The 20,041-nt window shown below is 42.8% G+C and overlaps 1 pseudogene across 1 annotated transcript in view; it reads right to left on the bottom strand.

Moving 5' to 3' along the window:
- Window positions 1-13,666: 13,666 nt before the first annotated feature.
- The window catches only part of LOC146869403 (E3 ubiquitin-protein ligase TRIM39-like), a 69,132-nt pseudogene continuing 62,757 nt past the window's right edge, over window positions 13,667-20,041 (bottom strand). The window contains exon 6 of the transcript XR_014959546.1: window positions 13,667-14,836. The product of XR_014959546.1 is annotated as an E3 ubiquitin-protein ligase TRIM39-like (transcript). The remainder of the gene's footprint in view (window positions 14,837-20,041) is intronic.

The raw sequence follows: 20,041 nt of genomic DNA, 5'->3' as shown, positions 1-20,041 counted from the left end.
ACACACACGGGAGGAGAGCTCGGGTATTTCCCTTAATCCATGGGAAGAATTGGTTCTGGTTGCTAGAGAACTCCATGACACAGTGTTTCAATTGACGAATAATTGTTTTCATGTGAGGAGCATCACCTGCTCCAACAAATATACAAACAAGTCAACTGAACCATTCACTGTGTGCACGTGATAAGCAGCTGGGCGGGGTGTACCTGCTGCATAGTCACATCCACATGTCATGGGTCTGTAATGTGGTTACCATCTGCACCCCTCCCTGCCCCACCATTACTGCTGTACCAGACCAAGGAAGGATAACCACTAAACCCGGCTAAGAGGGACAAGACCTGCCTTCACACCTAAAGCCCACGGAGGCATCTATCTCAGCAGCTGATCCAGGCCTCCATCCACACAAGCCCCAAGATGGAAGCTGTGGGTCGAGCGGTTAGACATGTACTTTGCAGTGAGTAGAAGAGGCCCGTGTTGATCCACTTAGCAGGTGAAGAATTCTCCAAGAATGTCACAGAGGATGGACCACCTTTCATGTATGCTACACTAAAGACACCTTAAACAATTACTACATGCCGCTGGCCAATCCCCATTCTGAACGATTTCTACCATGCCAAGCACAGCAAAAGCCAGATGAGTCAGTAGACGCCTTCTAAACATGACCCCGAGCACTGGCCAGCACGTGTACCCTCCCTGACGAGATGGACAAAATCAGAACCCAGTTCATACAGGGCTGTGTACCAGCCAAACTAAGAAAACATTCTGCAAGATCCAGAGAAATCCATGCAAGACATCCTTACGTTGGAGCTCCCCAAAGCTCAAGCATCCCGCATGGAAGCAGCCCATTTAAAGCCAAACTGGTCAAACAAGTATCCCGAGGACCACCTACTGGGAGGGGAGCCAGAAGCAAGGCGCAGCCATCTCGCAAGTCTTGAAGATGTTGTGGCGGCCCCTTCCCACACACAGGAGTATGTCCTGCTATGGGCAGGAAGTGTTTGGCATATGGAAAATGAATCACTATGCCTAGGTGCACTGGTTGACTCCAGCACAGCAAAAAACTTGAGGAAGGTGGTGATCACCATAGAGCCTCTGCCAGATATACCAAAAGATGACAACATGGATTATGAGGAAATGGAGGACACTCTACATGTCATCCAGGCTGTAAAGCCATTCCATACCCAGGCTAGGGTCACAGCTTGCATGGCTAGTTGGGTGTCTATAAAGATCATGGCTTTGAAACTGCAGTAAAACAGACCAAACATCGGACAAACTGCATGAAGGTATATGCATATGGCAGCACCACGCATCACCCACTAGCAGGTGTTCCAACTGACATCAGCTATAAAGGACACTCTGCAGCTGCTGAGATATACAACGCTAAAAAAGGCAGGGCATGCTGTTAAGTTGTGAGACTGATGAAAGACTATAACTAATACAGTTTGAACTTAGCGTACACACATTAAGTATAGACTCACTGCTGGAGGAATTCCAGACCCTGTATCAAGGAATAGGATGTTGAAAAGGGAAATCGTATGACTGCACAATTATCGATCCAACTATTGGCATTCAATCTCAAGCCCAAAGTAGAGGAAGAACTTAAGAAGGTGGAGTCAGCAGACATCAATGAGCTGGTGGAAGGCCCTACGCCATGGGTGTCCCCTATCGTGGTAACCCACAAGCTGAAACACCTAGGCACAGTGCGAATATTTGTGGACATGTGCATCCCAAACCTAGGGAGAGACATGTAACCCCAACAGTTCACGACATTGTGAGAGAAGTTTCATGGTCCTGTTGGTTTTCAAAGATGGATCTCGGGTCGGGGTACCATCAACTCTTGCTAGCCCTGGAATCGCAATACATATGTACATGCTCAACTCAGCCTTCACTTTATAAGCGCCTCAACTTTGACATATCCTGCACCAATTAGGTGTTTCAGGACACCATATGAGGTGTGTTGGCTGGGATTGCTGGAATCCTCAATGTCAGTGATGACATTATGGTGCATGCTCCGACCCTGGAATAAAATCTACAATGCTTTAGAGACGTGTTAAGCCACTCTAAGATAGTGGTCTTATGCTTCACAAGGAAAAGAGTGAATTCTTGAAGAATAAGATGTCTTTCTTTGGCTATCAATTCTCAGTGGCAGGGGTAGCGCCAGATCCAACCAAAGTAAAAGACTTACAATCTGCCCCAACCTTGATGTCAGTTACTGGGGTTTAAAGTTTCATGGGCTTAGTCATTTATTGTAGATGTTTTTTTACCAAATTTGACCACCCTTACAGCTCCACTCAGAGAACTCACCAAAGCCTCCACTCCGTGGACATGGAGGACAGATCAGGAACAGGCATTCTAGAACACAAAGAAAGCCCGCTCTGCCAACACCACGCTGGTGTATTTCAATCCTTGTAAAGACTCTAAAATGACAGTGGACTCCAGCCGCACAGCGCTAGGTACACTCCTATTGCAGAAACAAGAATGGAACCCTGTGGCAGGCGCCAGCTATGCTCTCATCCCCGCAGAACAGCGCTAGTATCACATTGAGAAGGACGCAATAGCCATCCCCTGGGGTTGTAGGCATTTCCATCTGTATTTTTATGGACACACCTTCGTAGTCCACACACACCACTCATGCCACTATTCCGTGGAACAGCATCATCATATAACACATCATAAAGTCCCCAAAGCGTGTCATAAACTTTTTAGAGCTTTATAATTTGTCATGATGTAGTAGAATAATTCCATCAAAATCTGGTAGATCGATCCCAATTTATTTCAGGGGATACATTTCTACAAAAATAATAAGTAAATGATTTTAACCACCAAATCATTTATCTTATTATTTTTGTGGAGACTTTACGATTTTAATTTAAAGGATAAAACAATTTTGCTCAAGAGTTTGAAGACTCCATGAGAAACCGCAACGATAACCTGTGCATTAAGCATAAGCAGTTTAATCATGGAGGAATCTTTTTCAGGGGAGATACAGTAGTGCAGCCAGCAGACACTGCTCCCAACATGGAACAGTGCAGTTTTTATTTGTTTGTACACCTATGATCAGGTGCTGATACCCGTCTGCTCACGTAATCTCAGCAAAGATTTGGATTACTAATATGAACAAGGAGTGCACTGTCTTTCATATAAATTTGTTTAACTTTATATAAGTGACATTTTCATAACTGTAATCTAAAATCCGACTTTACCATTTACCATAGAGGGTTTTAATTTACAATTCATTTGAATGCACACAGGACATTTCTACCTTCTCCCAATCGAAAATTAGCACTTCAATTCAATGTTCTCCTATGGGAGAGATAGGCCTTACATTAGTGAAAAACAAATTTGGACGTTTTTTGCACTCCCTGGATATGTAAAAGTTAAAAACACACACCCTACTTTTAAATAAAATGCATCATGACCTATGGGGTATTTAGGGTCTACTTTTGGGTGGGTCATATGTATTAAAAAGCAAAGTTTAGGCCTGTCAAAAGATTTATTTTTGCAAAGCGTCCTCCAACAAGGAAAGAACAAACTCAAATAGCACTCCTTACGACGTTTGTCGCTTCAAAGCATTGTAATCCACTTAGATAATTTTCACTCTGGTTTATTTATCATATATATTTAATTTTTTATTTCATCAACTTCATTATTCATATGATTCTTCTCCTATATGCATAACTGTAGCAATGGTCATCTTGCTTTACAGGTACCCCAACGCATTTCGGGCTCTGACCTTCAACAGGGGGTAATTCCTACAAGGAATGTAGCATGCACATTTATTTACAAACAATCCAAGAACTGACGAATACCTAAATCAATACTATTCATGCTATAAAGGAGGGGTAAGTGTTGAATCGTCAACATGAAACGATAAGTGAAAAGAAGTGATATTGACTGAGCCACCTGTGAAACCGTGTAAAAAGCATGCCTGCAATCAATAAGTGGTTCGACCACAATAATATCAACACAAAAGTCGCGAGTGCCTGCTGTTACATATCGTGATGCCAGAAATCACAAAGTGTGCACTAAAAAAATGCTCATGGTAATAGAACCAACAAGGATGCATATGCCCACTAAAGTGTGTGAAAACTCAACATAACATATAGTCCAAGACCACATGAAAAGATACATCTAAATGCAGTGAAAGTTACCAAAGAAAAATAACATGCCATCACTCGTCCTCTTCTTGAGAAACTTACACATACCTGCTGTCACACGGTGAAACCGCCGTAGTCAATTTCAAGAGTCTTCTTCTCAAACACTCGAGTACCCCGGAAGTAAATACTCAGTGCAACAGGAAGCGAATCATGTACAGCGGTAGAAACCAACAAAAGACTACCCTGTAGTCATGGCAATTGGTAAACAATTCACACGCCGTTCACAAACACAAGAAAACCGACTCCTAGTGAATCCTGGCGCCAATGTAAATATGCGAGTGAGTACAAGTGTCCAAATTAAATTGACCCGTCCATCCTAAATTAAATGGACCCTTCCATCCTAAAAGGCTGTGACTGCAATGAGACTCCATTGATACGACTAAGTGAATCGAACAGAGGGAACCTAATCCACCGCCGCTCATGTGAATCAAATAGTGCCCTGTGGTAAAAGTCATACTGTGCGCCTGATAATTAAGAAAAACAAAAATAGAGAGAAGAGGGGGGTATAAGAAAAACTGTGAACAAACGATAAACAGGTTACAATAGCATTCAAGTAATGATCACTAATCACATTTCGCTGTGCAATACAGTCTTCCATGTTTTAAAAAGCAGCTAACTCTAAACATTCATTTAACCCCTTCGGATGCAAGGAATTCAATTTGCTTATCCAATAAAGTTCACGTTGTAGAAGATATTAGTTATTGTCTCTTCCTTCCTTCTCCTGTATCTGTTCTAGCACCATGTATCTTAGCTGACTGATATCATGATTTATGTCCGAAAAATGTACTGCTACTGTAGATTTTTGATTTTTGGTCCGTATATTACTTTTGTGTTCTGTAAGACGTGTCTTGATTTAATGCTCAGTTTTTCCTACATATGGTAATCCGCAAAGACACTTCAAAAGGTAAAGAAAGGTGTTGGTGTCACAGGTGGCTGTGACTCTATTTAATAGGAGTACCTTGAGTTGGGTGCGTAATGGTAGTACCTTTTACGATCTTATTACAGTTTCCACAGTTATGGCACGGAACAGTGCCTCTGTAATTCTGTTCAAATTTACGAAATCTCTTGTTGAGTAATTGCTTCAAGTTGTTAGTGTGTTGATATGCAAAAATTGGAGATTGTTGGAATATTCCCCTGAAATCAGTCTCAGCTTGAACCAAAGGCCAGTACTTACGAATGATTTGTTTGATTATGGTACTTTTTGTGGAAAATTTTGACACAAACACCATTCTCTCCTCCTTAGTAGCACTTGAAACTTTGCGTTGTAACAACTGTGCCCTGTCCTTAAACCTAACTCTATCAACTGCTCACTGTAAAATGGGTGCTGGATATGCTCTTTGTTTGAATGTTTGTAAAATGTTAGTACTGTTGTTACTGTATATTTCCTCAGAAGAAGAGATGCGTTTTACCTGAAGCATTTGCGAATAGGGAGGATGTTTCTTGAGAGACTTTTGGTGGGAACTGGAAAAATGCAAAAAATGATTGCGATATGAAGGCATGGTAAACAAAGAGGTAATCAATTTCTTATCCTGTAGCATGATGTCAGCATCCAAGAATGAGATTCTTTCTGTGCTGATGTTGTGTGTAAATTGGATTCTTTCATCAATGGTATTCTTATGGGTTATGGCTTGTACTAGATCAGATTGTAGTCCTTTCCAAATTAAAAAGATGTTGTCTATGTACCTATAAAAGGTGATCAAATTATCCTGCCAAGTCTTCTGAGATAAGATATGGTGAAGCTCAAACGGATGCATAAAAAGATTCACATACGCAGGAGCTGCGCAGTTTCCCATGGACGGCCTTGATAGTTGGGTGTAGTAACCTTCATTCCATGTAAAATAGCTGTGATACAGCGTAAAATGCATTAGTTTCCACAGGAATATTTTAAGATCTTCTTCCTTATCACTTTCAATGAGAAAAGATTCCATTGCCTGTAACCATGAAATCATGAGGGATAGAGGTGTACAACGACTTCACATCTATCATGCACAATATGGGTTGAATGTGTTCTTCGATCTCAATATTGTTGATCTTAATTAGAAAATCAGTGGTGTCTCGCAAATATGTTGACCTGTTCTGAACACAAGGTTGTAAATGTCGATCAATTTATTTTCCTATAGGTTTGTGTATAGAATTCCTGGTGCTGACAATGGGTCTGAATGGTGGGTTCTCCAAGCATTTGTGAATTTTGGGAATCATGTATAGATAAGGTGTACTTGAGTTGTCTTTTATCCTGTTGATTTATGGTTCCCATGTTCAATGCTGTGTCAATAATAGTGGTCAACACTTTACTAAATTCTCGAGTTGGGTTTGAAATTAGTTTCATAGAAATGTTGTTGTCCGTCACGTGTGCTTCCACATTTCGAAGGTAAAATTCTGTGTCTAAAATGACTAAATCGCCACCTTTGTCCACCTTGCAGCAGATGATATCTTCGTTAGAAGCTAGTTGTGCGATAGTGTTACACTCCTTTGCGGTCAAATTTGATCGCCTCCATTCCTTTGCTTTGAATAGGTCATGTAACTCTCTTTCTACGGCTGTTTCAAATGAATCCAAAACTTTGTGGCTTAAGGGTGCCATGAACGTGCTTTTGGGTTTAAGGTCTAGTAAGGCTCCCTTCTCTACACTTCGTTTGGATTCAATGATGTTTCTGAAAAAATGTTTCAACCGTAGTGTTCTCATGAATTTAAACAAACAAATTTGAGTTTCCAATTCGTTTGAATTATAAGTGGGGACGAAAGACATGCCTTTTGTAGGGTTTGAATTTGTAAAGGAGATAACTCTCCTGGAAATATTAGTTACTAAGTTGTCTGACTCCTGGTGGATTTCGCTATATCTTTTTCATTTGTGCTTTGCCCTCCTGGTTCGGCAAGTATTTTCTGATCTCTTCCTAAAAAAGGTATGGATTATGCATTTGCTGCGCTTGAGGTGGTTGGTCTGCTTTCTTTATCGAACTGCGTATTGGTGTTTCTGGGTGGTACTCCTCTCTGTTGTGGCTCATCTAATGATGATGTCTCTCCCTCTGTAGATTTATTGGTGAATGGCCTTTGTTGTCTCCGAGAAGCATAAACCTCAGCCCAACTGTAAACTTCTCCCAATTTATAGTCCACAGTATCTCTCTTGAATTTTCGTAATTTTCTTTCATTAATTTCTTTCGTGTATTTGTCCAACTGAGAATTTATGTCCTCTAGTGTTTTTGTCCATTTATCGCTAGTCATTTTTTCACTTAATTCTTGTTTGAGTTGTGTCACCTCTTTATTGAGTTCTTCCAATAATTTAGACAATTCCCCCACAATTAGAAGAATTAGATTGAGTGAGCACTTATTTAAAATGGCCTACCAACGTTCGGTGAATCGTGCGTTGTTTTTGCATAGCGTGGACTTTAATGGTCGTAAACTCCTTGGTATCCGTTGTACTTTGTGGTATCGTATTAGCGTGCTGGCATGGAGTCGTTGGTTTTTTTCTCGTTTCGCTGAGAATAATAGTTGCCTACTGTTAGACTGAACTGATGCGGTGCTTGAGGTAATGCATTCAGGTTCTTGGATTAAAGAATAAATTCTGTTTGTTTCCTCCAACGAAAAACCAAATGTGTCAGCTCTATTTCCAGTTAAATTAGCAATCTCTTCATATGACATTTTTTAATCCAGTGGGGTGCAGACCGATTTGATCAGGAACAGAATGATTTGAATAATAAATGGGTTGCGGTCGCTTTGCAAAAGTTGTATCATCACAGCTCACGGATCAGGAGGTGATACTTATCAGCACCCAAGAAAGGTGTAAAGTTATACCTCAAGTATCTCAGTTCAAAAGAGGGAGTGCGACCGCAACCCATTTATTATTCACAAGATTTATTTTGTCAGGTTGAATTGGTGGTTCAAAACAGGACACAGGCCTGAGACATGTTTTAAAAGGCTACTTGTAGTGGACAGCACAATGTGTGCTTCTGCTCACTAGTAGCATTTAATTTACAGGCCCTGGGTACCCATGGTATTATGTACCAATCCTGTGTACGCCAATTGTACCATGTTTTAGGGGGCGAGCGCAAACACTTTGGCAGTGATTAGCAGTGGTAAAGTGCACTGAGTCCTAAAGCCAACAAAAATGGTTTCAGAAAACAGGAGGGGTTAAAGCAAAAAGGTGTGACCCTGCAGAGAGGGCCTAGTCCAACGCCATGGCATCGAGCTAGTGCAGATTTCGGAAGCTTCCCCAACATCAGGACTGGGTGGCGATGACCCCCAAAAAGGATGTGTCGCTCCAGCATCAACAAGCTAAAAATGCAAAAGCCAGTAAACGATGAACAGCTTGAAATAGAAAACTGCAAGTGGGAGAACTTGTTCTCATAAAAGACAGAAACCCTGGTAACAAATTCTAGCTCCCTTTGGAGCCTTCTCCCTGGAGGGTCACCCAAGTTCAAGGCACAGTGATATCTGCCAGGAAAGGAACTGAAACAAGGTACTTTGCAACGGCGGCCATAGGCCATGATATGACAACAGGCTACCATCACCCTTGCTTATGTGCATACTACATTTGGGTCTCAAAGATTTGTTCAAATGTATGCTTGTAAAATATATAATTTGTCCTGATTATGCTTATGAACCAGGGTCTGGTCTTTATGAGATGTATATGAACACCGTTTGCTTTGGTATGCTCTATGGGCATGATGTCATGTAAATGTAATGTGAGGTGGATTTGTAGAGCACTGCTTGTCACCTGTGAGGGAATCCAGGCTGTGGGTAGGTAAGAGTAGGCATGTGGTGAGGCTGGGCATAATTACAGGTATTCTAGATGGTCCTGCCAGAAGTCTAATTGCAAAGCCAGGTCTTCAGCTTCTTGCAGAATTCAAGAAGTGAGGAGGAGGCTCTGATGTGCTGGGGGAGGTCGTTTCAGGATTTGGAGGATTGGTAGGAGAATGATTGACCTCCTGTCCTGCTTCTGTGGATGCTGTGTGTGTGTGAGAGTAATGCTGAGCGAAGGTGTCTGGTGGGTTGATGGAAGTGAAGCTGGTGATTGAGGAATGCGGGTCCCCTGTTGTGTAGTGACTTGAATGCATGTGTGGGTAGTTTGAACTGGTAGTGCTTTTGGATGGGGAGCCAGTGGGGATATCTGAGGAGTGGTGTGGTGTGGGATTGGTGTGGGAGGTGGAGGACGAGTCTGGCGTGTTGGATGATTTGAGGTCTGTGAAAAAGATGGGTTGGGATGCTGGTGTAGGGTACGATGCCATAGTCCAATCTGCTTGTAATTAGGGCCTACATTGCGGTAAGTCTGGTGCCCAGTTGAGATTTTACGTAACATGCGGAGGATGTGGAAGCATGAAGAGGTGACAGCAATGGCCTGGGAATTCATGGTGAGGTTGGTGTCCAAATAAAAATGTAAAGGTAACTTTGGCGATTAATGTTCCTGCAGGACGGAAACTGAAGTTTTATCTAGTGGCTGTTTCCACTGATGCTAAAGGATCACAGCAGATTCAGTTGCCTACTGCAAAGAAGATGTCCTTGTGTATAGGGCTGTTTTCAGGCGACACTAAAAATGTAAAGGTAACCTCAGCAATTAATGTTTCAGTGGGAGAGAGATCGGACGTTTTATCTAGTGGCCGTTTCGATTCATGCTAAAGTAGCGCAGAGGATTAAGATACCTGCTGCAAAGAACATGTCCTTGTGCGTTCAGAGGTTTTCAGGTAACAATAAAAATGTAAAGGTAACTTTGGCGATTAAAGTTCCTGAGTGAAAGAGATGGAATTATTATCTAGTGGCTGTTTCCACTCATGCTAAAGTAGCGCAGAGGATTAAGATGGCTGCTGCAAAGAACATGTCCTTGTGTGTTCAGAGGTTTTCAGGCAACAATAAAAATGTAAAGATAACTTTGGCGATTAATGTTCCTGCTGGAGAGTGATGGGAGTTTTATCTAGTGGCTGTTTCCTCTCATATTAAAGTAGCGCAGAGGATTAAGATGCCTGCTGCAAAGAAACATGTCTTTGTGAATTCAGAGGTTATCAGGCAACAATAAAAATGTGACGGTAACTTTAGAGATTGATGTTTATGCTGGAGAGAGATGGGAGTTTTGTGCAACAATAAAAATGTAAAATTAACTTTGGCTATCAATGTTCCAGCTGGAGAGAGATGGAAGTTTTATCCAGTGGCTGTTTTCACTGATGCTAAAGTAGGTCAGAGGATTAAGATGCCTGCTGCAAAGAACATGCTCTTGTGTGTTCAGAAGTTTTCAGGCAACAATAAAAATGTGAAGGCAATTTTGGCGATTAATGGTGCTACCGGAGAGAGATGGAAGTTTTATCTAGTGGCTGTTTCCACTCATGCTAAAGTAGCGCAGAGGATTAAGATGCCTGCAGCAAGGAACATATTTCTGTGTGTTCAGAGGTTTTGAAGCAACAATAAAAATGTTTAATGTTACTTTAGCGATTAATGTTTATGCTGGAGAGAGATGGGAGTTTTATGCTATAATAAAAATGTAAAGATAACTTTGGTGATTAATGTTCCTGCGGGAAAGAGATGGGAGTTTCATCCAGTGGCTGTTTCCATTGATGCTAAAGTAGCGCAGTAGATTAAGATGCCTACTGCAAAGAACAAGTCCTTGAGTGTTCAGAGGATTCCAGGCACAAATAAAAATGTAAAGGTAACTTTGGCGATTAAAGTTCCTGCAGGAGAGAGATGGGAGTTTTATCTAGTGGCTGTTTCCAGTGATGCTAAAGTAGCGCAGAGGATTAAGATGCATGCCTGCTCCAAAGAACATGTCCTTGTGTGTTCATACGTTTTCAGGCGACAATAAAAATGTAAAGGGAACTTTGGCGATTAATGTTCCTGCTAGAGAGAGATAGGAGTTTAATTTTGTAGCTGTTTCCACTCATGCTAAAGTAGCGCAGAGGATTAACGTGCCTGCTGCAAAGAACATGTCCTTGTCTGACTGTAAGTTTTTAGGCAACCACAAAAATGTAAAGGTAACTTTGGCGATTAATGTTCCTGCTAGAGAGAGATAGGAGTTTAATTTAGTAGCTGTTTCCACTCATGCTAAAGTAGCGCAGAGGATTAACGTGCCTGCTGCAAAGAACATGTCCTTGTCTGACTGTAAGTTTTTAGGCAACCACAAAAATGTAAAGGTAACTTTGGCGATTAATGTTCCTGCTGGAGAGAGATGGAAGTTTTAGCTAGTGGCTGTTTACACTCACGGTAAAGTAGCGCAGAGGATTAAGATGCCTTCTGCAAAGAACATGTCCTTGTGTGTTCATTCGTTTTCAGGCGACAATAAAAATGTAAAGGGAACTTTGGCGATTAATGTTCCTGCTAGAGAGAGATAGGAGTTTAATTTAGTGGCTGTTTCCAGTGATGCTAAAGTAGCGCAGAGGATTAAGATGCATGCCTGCTCCAAAGAACATGTCCTTGTGTGTTCATACGTTTTCAGGCGACAATAAAAATGTAAAGGGAACTTTGGCGATTAATGTTCCTGCTAGAGAGAGATAGGAGTTTAATTTAGTGGCTGTTTCCACTCATGCTAAAGTAGCGCAGAGGATTAAGATGCCTGCTGCAAAGAATATGTCCTTGTGTGTTCAGAAGATTTCCGGCAACAATAAAAATGTAAAGGTAACTTTGGCGATTAATGTTCCTGCTGGAGAGTGATGGGAGTTTTATCTAGTAGCTGTTTCAACTCATGTTAAAGTAGAGCAGAGGATTAAGGTGCCTGCTGCAAAGAACATGTCCTTGTCTGACTGTAAGTTTTTAGGCAACCACAAAAATGTAAAGGTAACTTTGGCGATTAATGTTCCTGTTGGAGAGAGATGGAAGTTTTATCTAGTGGCTGTTTCCACTCATGCTGAAGTAGCGCAGACGATTAAGATGCCTGCTGAAAAGAACATACTCTTGTCTGTTCAGAGGCTTTCAGGCAACAGTAAAAATGTAAAGGTAACATTGGCGATTAAGTTTCCTGAAGGACGGAAATGGAAGTTTTATCTCGTGGTTGTTTCCACTGATGCTAAAGGATCACAGAGGATTCAGATGCCTAGTGCAAAGAACATGTCCTTGTGTGTCTGTAGGTTTTCAGGCAATAATAAAAATGTAAAGGTAACGTTGGCGATTAATATTCCTGCTGAAGAGAGATCGGAGTTTTATCCAGTGGATGTTTCCACTCAAGCTAAAGTTTCGCAGAGGATTAAGATGCCTGCTGCAAAGAACATGTTCTTGTGTGTCCTGAGATTTTGAGGCAAGAATAAAAATGTAAAGATAACTTTGGCGATTAATGTTCCTGCTGGAGAGTGATGGGAGTTTTATCTAGTGGCTGTTTCCTCTCATATTAAAGTAGCGCAGAGGATTAAGATGCCTGCTGCAAAGAAACATGTCTTTGTGAATTCAGAGGTTATCAGGCAACAATAAAAATGTGACGGTAACTTTAGAGATTAATGTTTATGCTGGAGAGAGATGGGAGTTTTGTGCAACAATAAAAATGTAAAATTAACTTTGGCTATCAATGTTCCAGCTGGAGAGAGATGGAAGTTTTATCCAGTGGCTGTTTTCACTGATGCTAAAGTAGGTCAGAGGATTAAGATGCCTGCTGCAAAGAACATGCTCTTGTGTGTTCAGAAGTTTTCAGGCAACAATAAAAATGTGAAGGCAATTTTGGCGATTAATGGTGCTACCGGAGAGAGATGGAAGTTTAAATTAATGTTCCAGCAGGAGACAGATCGGATTTTTATCCAGTGGCTGTTTCCACTCAAGCTAAAGTTTCGCAGAGGATTAAGATGCCTCTTGGAAAGAACATTTCCTTGTGTGTTCAGAGGTTTTCAGGCGACAATAAAAATGTAAAGTTAACCTTAGCAAATAATGTGTCTGCGGGACAGAGATCGGATGTTTTATCTAGTGGCTGTTTCCACTCATGCTAAAGTAGCACAGAGGAATAAGATGCCTGCTGCAAAGAAGATGTCCTTGTGTGTTCAGAGGTTTTCAGGCAACAATAAAAATGTAAAGGTAAATTTGGCGATTAATGTTCCTGCTCTAGAGAGATGGAAGTTTTATCTAGTGGCTGTTTCCACTCATGCTAAAATAGCGCAGAGGATTAAGATGCCTGCTGCAAAGAACATGTCCATGTGTGTTCAGAGGTTTTCAGGCAACAATAAAAATGTAAATGTAACTTTTGCAATTAAGGTTCCTGCGGGAGAGAGTAGGAAGTTGTATCTAGTGGCTGTATCCTTGAAGGAGTATGTGGGGAGGTGTGGGGTCTACAGCGGAACTAGATTTCACTTTACTAAAAAGTGTTGGAAGAGTTTATCTCGTAATGGGGTGTTTGTGAGACAAACGGTGGGTGAGTCCAGAGTCTTTCACTTTGGGGTAGAATTTGGAGTATTTATTGTACTTTATAGGGAACAGTAAATTTCGGAGATTTAAAAAAAAAAATGGTAGATCTTTACAATGAGTGACTGTGTGTTCTGGGAAATTGCCGCCAATCGATGTGGTTAGGGATTTAACAATTTGGAAACAAAAACAGTAAAGTAAGAGTTAACGACAGACCGGTAGTTTCGTTGTTTTCAATCGATATTTTACTATTATAAACATGTTAGATTGGTCCATGGGGCCATGCATATTACATTTACCCTTATTGCCCTTTCGATAGTTTGCAGATAATCATTATTAATCTAATTACAATTGGTGATTTTTGTTGTAAAGATGCATATGCCACCCACATGCACCCCAGTACACTACCCACATGCATCCCACCAACACACACCTTATAACAACACACCACACCATGCCACTGCACCACGTCACTGCACAAGACACCAAGTTGGCAGTACAGAGCAGAGCAGCCACACTGCTCTAGAACATACCTCAGAAACATTGCCAAAGCCAATAGCTCTGGCTAAAGACATATACGGTCCCAAAGGTGAGACCTATTGGATATGCCAATGTTTGTTTAATTCTGCAGAGACTTTATCATATGTTACATGCGGTTTGGTGTATGATTCACACGGCAAACATTGTCTGCCCTTGTTTTAAAAATGTAGAAGGAAAAGAGATACATAGTTTCACGTGAGGCTTCTGGTTGTCATGGCAACAGGTGAGAGGGTCATTGTGAAGAAGGCAGCAAGGGATAGAAAATGAATGGAATGTTGGAGTTTGAAGATTCTTTGGAATGTTGGGGTTTAAACCGTGGATGACAGTTGGGGGGAGCGAGGGGGGCTCACACCAGCCTCATGTCCGCTCCTCCCCAGAGATCGAAGATGGGGAAGAGCCTCTCCGTGAAGGCCGCCCGCGGGAAGGAGTAGAGAAGCTCCATGGAGTCAGCATTGTACAGGGACAGCCGCCCCCCCTCGTAGTCCAGATACACCCCCAGCTTCAGGGGCTTCTCACGAGGGGACAGAGGGGTCAGAGGGGAGGTGAGAGCCTTGTACTGACCCTTACGCCCCCTCAAAGCCCAGACTCCCCCCTCAGGTGACCATGTGATCCCTCTCTTCCTGTCCACAGACTCTGCTGCGACCCCCACATGCCACTCTTCCCCCTCCTGCAGCAGCTGCACCTCCCAGTAATGTCTGCTGGAGGTGAACCCCTTGCTCCCCAGCACACAGGGGTAGATGGTGAATCTCTTGGGGGTGTCCGGCAGGCGCTGTGCTGTGCCCGTCCCTCTCACACATCGCCCCCCTCAGACAGGAGGAGCTCAGGATGAGCCGTGTCAGGATCCAGAGTCAGATTCACTGCAGAGAAGAGATTCACAATTAGAGATTTAACGACACAAAGAAAGGCTGTAATTACTGCTTCTGTTTTACATATGATTAATGTACACCACACCTGGAAGGAGCACGCGGCGCTAGAGAGCGCAGCACTAGACTGGTCACTACACTAAAGCGAGCGACACTAGACGGCTCACTACACTAAAGCGAGCGGCACTAAACTGCTCACTGCACTAAAGCACGCAGCACTAGACCGCTCACTACACTAAAGCGTGCGGCACTAGACTGCTCACTACACTAAAGCACGCAGCACTAGACTGCTCACTACACTAAACAGAGCGGCACTAGACTGCTCACTACACTAAAGCGTGCGGCACTAGACCGCTCACTACACTAAAGCGAGCGGCACTAGACTGCTCACTGCACTAAAGCACGCGGCACTAGACTGCTCACTAAAGCGAGCTGCACTAGACTGCTCACTACACTAAAGCGTGCTGCACTAGACTGATCACTACACTAAAGCGTGCGGCACTAGACTGCTCACTACACTAAAGCGTGCGGCACTAGACTGCTCACTACACTAAAGTGTGCAGCACTAGACTGCTCACTACACTAAAGCGCACAGCACTAGACTGCTCACTACACTAAAGTGCACAGCACTAGACTGCTCACTACACTAAAGCGCGCTGCACTAGACTGCTCATTGCAATAATGCACACAGCACTAGACTGCTCACTGCACTAAAGTGCCTGGCACTAGACTACTCACTACACTAAAGTGTGCAGCACTAGACTGCTCACTACACTAAAGTGTGCAGCACTAGACTGCTCACTACACTAAAGCACGCGGCACTAGACTGCTCACTACACTAGAGCATGTGGCACTAGACTGTTCACTACATTAAAGCGCACAGCACTAGACTGCTCACTTCAATAAAGCGCGCAGCACTAGACTGCTCACTACACTAAAGCGCGCGGCACTAGACTGCTCACTACACTAAAGCACGCATTCATCCAGAGCACACACTACACCAAACAGCACACTGCACTACAAAGGACATTCTACTACACACTACACACAGCATACTACATTGCTCTATCACACATGACGCACACTACAATAGCAGAGAGTAACAGTAACTTGATTAGATGGTACGGAGTGATAGCTACTCCAAGGTTTACTGTACTAATCAGTACTCTCTAATAGTACAGAGTAACAGAGCTAAAAGAAGGTATAGAGTACTAGTCAGTACACTGCATCAGATGGTACAGAGGGGTAGAAACACTACAAGGAAACAGGACTAGTCAGTACACTAGTGAGAGACTTATGAGAAGGTATACAGTACTAGTCAGTACATTAGTGAGAGAGCTATGAGAAGGTATACAGTACTAGTCAGTACACTGCATTAGATGGCACAGAGTGACAGAGCTACTCCAAGGTATATTGTACTAGACAGTACACTGTGTTATAATGATAGAGAGTAACAGAGCTACTCCAAGGTATATTGCAGGTATATAGGTGTAGAGGAGGAGAGCTACTAGAAGGTACACAGTACTACTCAATACATTGCATCAGATGGCACAGAGTGACAGAGCTACTACAAGGTATACTGTACTAGTCAGTACACTGTATCAGACTGTACAGAGTGAGAGAGTTACTAGAAAGTATACTGTACTAGTCAGTACTCTGCATTAGATGCCACAGAGTAACAGAGGAACTAAAAGTGTACTCTACTAGTCAGTACACTGCATTCAATTGAACGGAGTGACAGAGCTACTAGACGGTATACAGTACTGGTCAGTACACTGCATTACATGTCACAGAGTGACAGAGGCACTAGAAATGCACTGTACTAATCCATTAGATGGTACAGAGTGACGGACGTGTTCCAAGGTATTTTGTACTATACAGTACACTGCATTCGATGGTACAGAGTGACAGACATATTCCAAGGTATATTGTACTAGTCAGTACATTGTGTTATATGACAGAGAGGCACAGAGCTACTCCAAGGTATACAGTACTAGGCAGTAACCTGTATTGGATGGCGCAGAGTAAGAGAGCTACTAGAAGGTATACAGTACTAGTGAGCACACGGTATCAGATGGCACACAATGACAGAGCTACTAGAAGGTATACTGTACTAGTTTAGTGACTGAGGTAGACACCACCCTTCAGGGATGCTTCGATTGGTTGGCATTAGTAGAAGTAATGAGTGTAGATACAGCTGTTATTCCAGGTGTAAGTCAGCAGCAGGTACACTCATGCACAGATACCACTCTGCACATCTTGCTGGTGGTCCCTGTGTCTTTTAGACTCCCACAGACTTTGCAGACACTGCCTTTGGCTTTAGCTGTCCACAGACGCCACCTCCTATTCCTACTAGACCTCAGCCAGGATTTGGGGGTCACAGTTAAGTTTCTGATCAGATGTGCTGTGGACGAAAGACATTTGGTTGTGACGTAAAGGCCGGAAAGCCGAGGTCCATCTCTTGGGATGTCCAATCTCAGGTCCATGGTCCAAGGGCCCCTGTCTAGCCTTAGGAATATCTGAGAGGGAATAAACATTTCTACCTCAGGTCGGTGCAGCTGGAGAGAGGATCATTTTAATCTTCCAGCAGGGGCCGGTCCATGCCTGAGCTAAACTCTAGTGAAGTCAAGACTACAGGGTTGTGTGGGAGGGTTTTCACATTTTCCCAATAAATGTATTTAAAACTCCAAGTATTTAGGGAAATAAACCACTGCACATCATTTGTGGGTTAGAAAGTTACAGTGGGAACAAAGCAAGATTACAATGTAGGTGTTCAATTATTTACAGGCATATTCGAGACCCAGTTATCTTGTAGAAACACTACAGGGGCTGAGCCAGAATATCTTACTAAACTCCACTGCCCTATCAGAAGCCACAGCCCAGAGATTCCTAATTACAGTTCTGTGTAAACACCAATTGGACTAAAAGGAAAATGCTACTTACCAGTATGCATCTGTTCTTGGCATGTAAAGCTGCAGAATATCATACTTTTGCATATATCGCCATCTGGTGTTGGGCTGGGATGATTGCAGTTTGTTGTTGTCTTGGAAGAAGTCTTTGTAGTCACGAGATAGGTGACTCCTCCGTTGGACAACAGTGCGCATGGGCATCGACTCCATCCTCAGATTGTTTTTCGCCGTGATGGGCAATGATGGAGTTTGTAAGAAACAGAAAAGATGTCCATGTGAATGTATCTAAGTAAGATAGCACTGGAATAGATAGAGGTTCCGGGGAGGCGGGTAGGTGTGTGATATTCTGCAGCTCTACATGCCAAGAACAGATGCATACTGGTAAGTAGCATTTTCCATTCGAGGCATATGAGCTGCAGAATTCATACTTTTGCATAGACTGTACAGCAGTGTCTCCCCTAGCGGTGGTCACCTGTATCTCTTGCAGTGGTCTGAAAAAGTGTTTTAAGAACAGCCTGGCCTACAGAAGCCTGTTGTTTTGCCTGCACGTCTACGCAATAGTGTTTGGTGAAGGTGTGTGGCGTAGACCATGTTGCTGCCTTACAAATGTCATCTAAGGGAATGTTCCCTAAGAATGCCATGGAAGCCCCTAGTTTGCGTGTTGAGTCCACTCTAGGGTGAATTGGTAATGTGTGTTTTGCCTTCTGGTAGCATATTTGGATGCATTTGTCTATCCACCTGGCAATTCCAGCTTTGGAGATGGGGTTTCCTTTATGAGGTGGAGAGAAAGCTGCAAACAGTTGGTTTGTGTTTTGAAAGGGTTTATTTCTGTCAATGTAATAAAGTATAGCTCTTTTGACATCAAGTGTGTGAAGAGCTCTCTCTGCTAGGGGATCTGGGTTTGGGAAAAACACGGGTAACTCTACAGATTGATTAAGATGGAAAGCAGAGATTACTTTGGGAAGGAATTGTGGATTTGTTCTAAGAACCACCTTGTTACCAAGTATTTGTAAGAATGGTTCTTGTATGGTTAAAGCCTGGATCTCACTTACTCTCCTGAGAGAGAATGGAATGAATGGAATGATTTTAATGCTAAAAATAATGCCAGTAATTCTAGGTGATTGATGTGGAGCACGTTTTGTTGAGGGGTCCACCTGCCCTGAATTGTGTGGTTTAGGAGATGGGCTCCCCAGCCGGTGAGTGATGCGTCCGCTGTTAGCACTATCTGTGGAACTGGGTCTAGGAACGTCCGCCCTCTGGAATAGGTTTTGTGTGTTCCACCACTGCAGAGAGCGATGTGTGCGGCTGTCCAGCAACACCAGATCTGAAAGCTGACCTTGAGCTTGGTTCCATTGACGTGCTAAGCATTCCTGTAAAGGGCGCATCTGAAGTCTTGCATGAGGGTCTATGAAAATGCAAGAGGCCATCATTCCTATGAGCCACACACCGTCCCCACTAACTTTCTCCTACAACTTCTGGAGGTCTGTCTCACTAGAAACTTCTTTCTCTTTGTGAATCAGTTCTACCAGCAAGTTAAAGGTACCTCGATGGGTGCTATTTTTGCCCCTAATCTGGCCATTCTCTACATTGACTCTCTTGAGGTCAACCAAATACTAGCAGACACTAATCCCTTTCGCTCATGCATTGGAAAATGGAAACGATACATAGACGATATCTTTATGATTTGGCAGGACAGTGAGATTACTCTTGAATAATTTCTCCACTGGCTTAACAACAACTGCGGTGGCTTGAAATTCACCCTTACCCACGATAAAACATCCATGTCATTCCTTGACCTAAAAATTAAACATAATGAGGACACGTTCATAACAGGGTTGTTTCGTAAACCAACGGAACGTAATACCTTATTGAGCTATGATAGTAACCATCCACGGGCACTCCGAGATTCACTCCCATTCTCTCTCAGTTCCTACGGATCAGAAGGAACTGTTCCCTAAAGGATGATTTTTTCCTTGGAGCCAAAACACTATGTACCAAGCTGACCAGTAGAGGCTACCCCCGCAGACTTGTTCGTAATGCAATGAAAAGAGCATGGTTCTGCCCCCGTGAGGTTCTATTGGAGCCCAAAATAAAAATCAACTCTAATCGTCTGGTATGCGTAACTACCTTCTCCCAAGTCTCAAATGCAATACGAAAAACTATCATAAAAAATTGGCCGGTTCTCAGTGTTGGAACCCTCAACTTGGAACGTCCAATGTTCGCTTTTAAGAAAAGCAGAAACATCAAGGATCATCTTGTCCGTGCAGCATTACCCAGCAACAAAAAAAGC

Source organism: Triturus cristatus, chromosome 1_1 (genome assembly GCF_964204655.1).
Source record: "Triturus cristatus chromosome 1_1, aTriCri1.1, whole genome shotgun sequence".
NCBI classification, from domain to species: Eukaryota; Metazoa; Chordata; class Amphibia; order Caudata; family Salamandridae; genus Triturus; species Triturus cristatus.
This window is presented reverse-complemented; position numbering and strand designations above follow the sequence as displayed.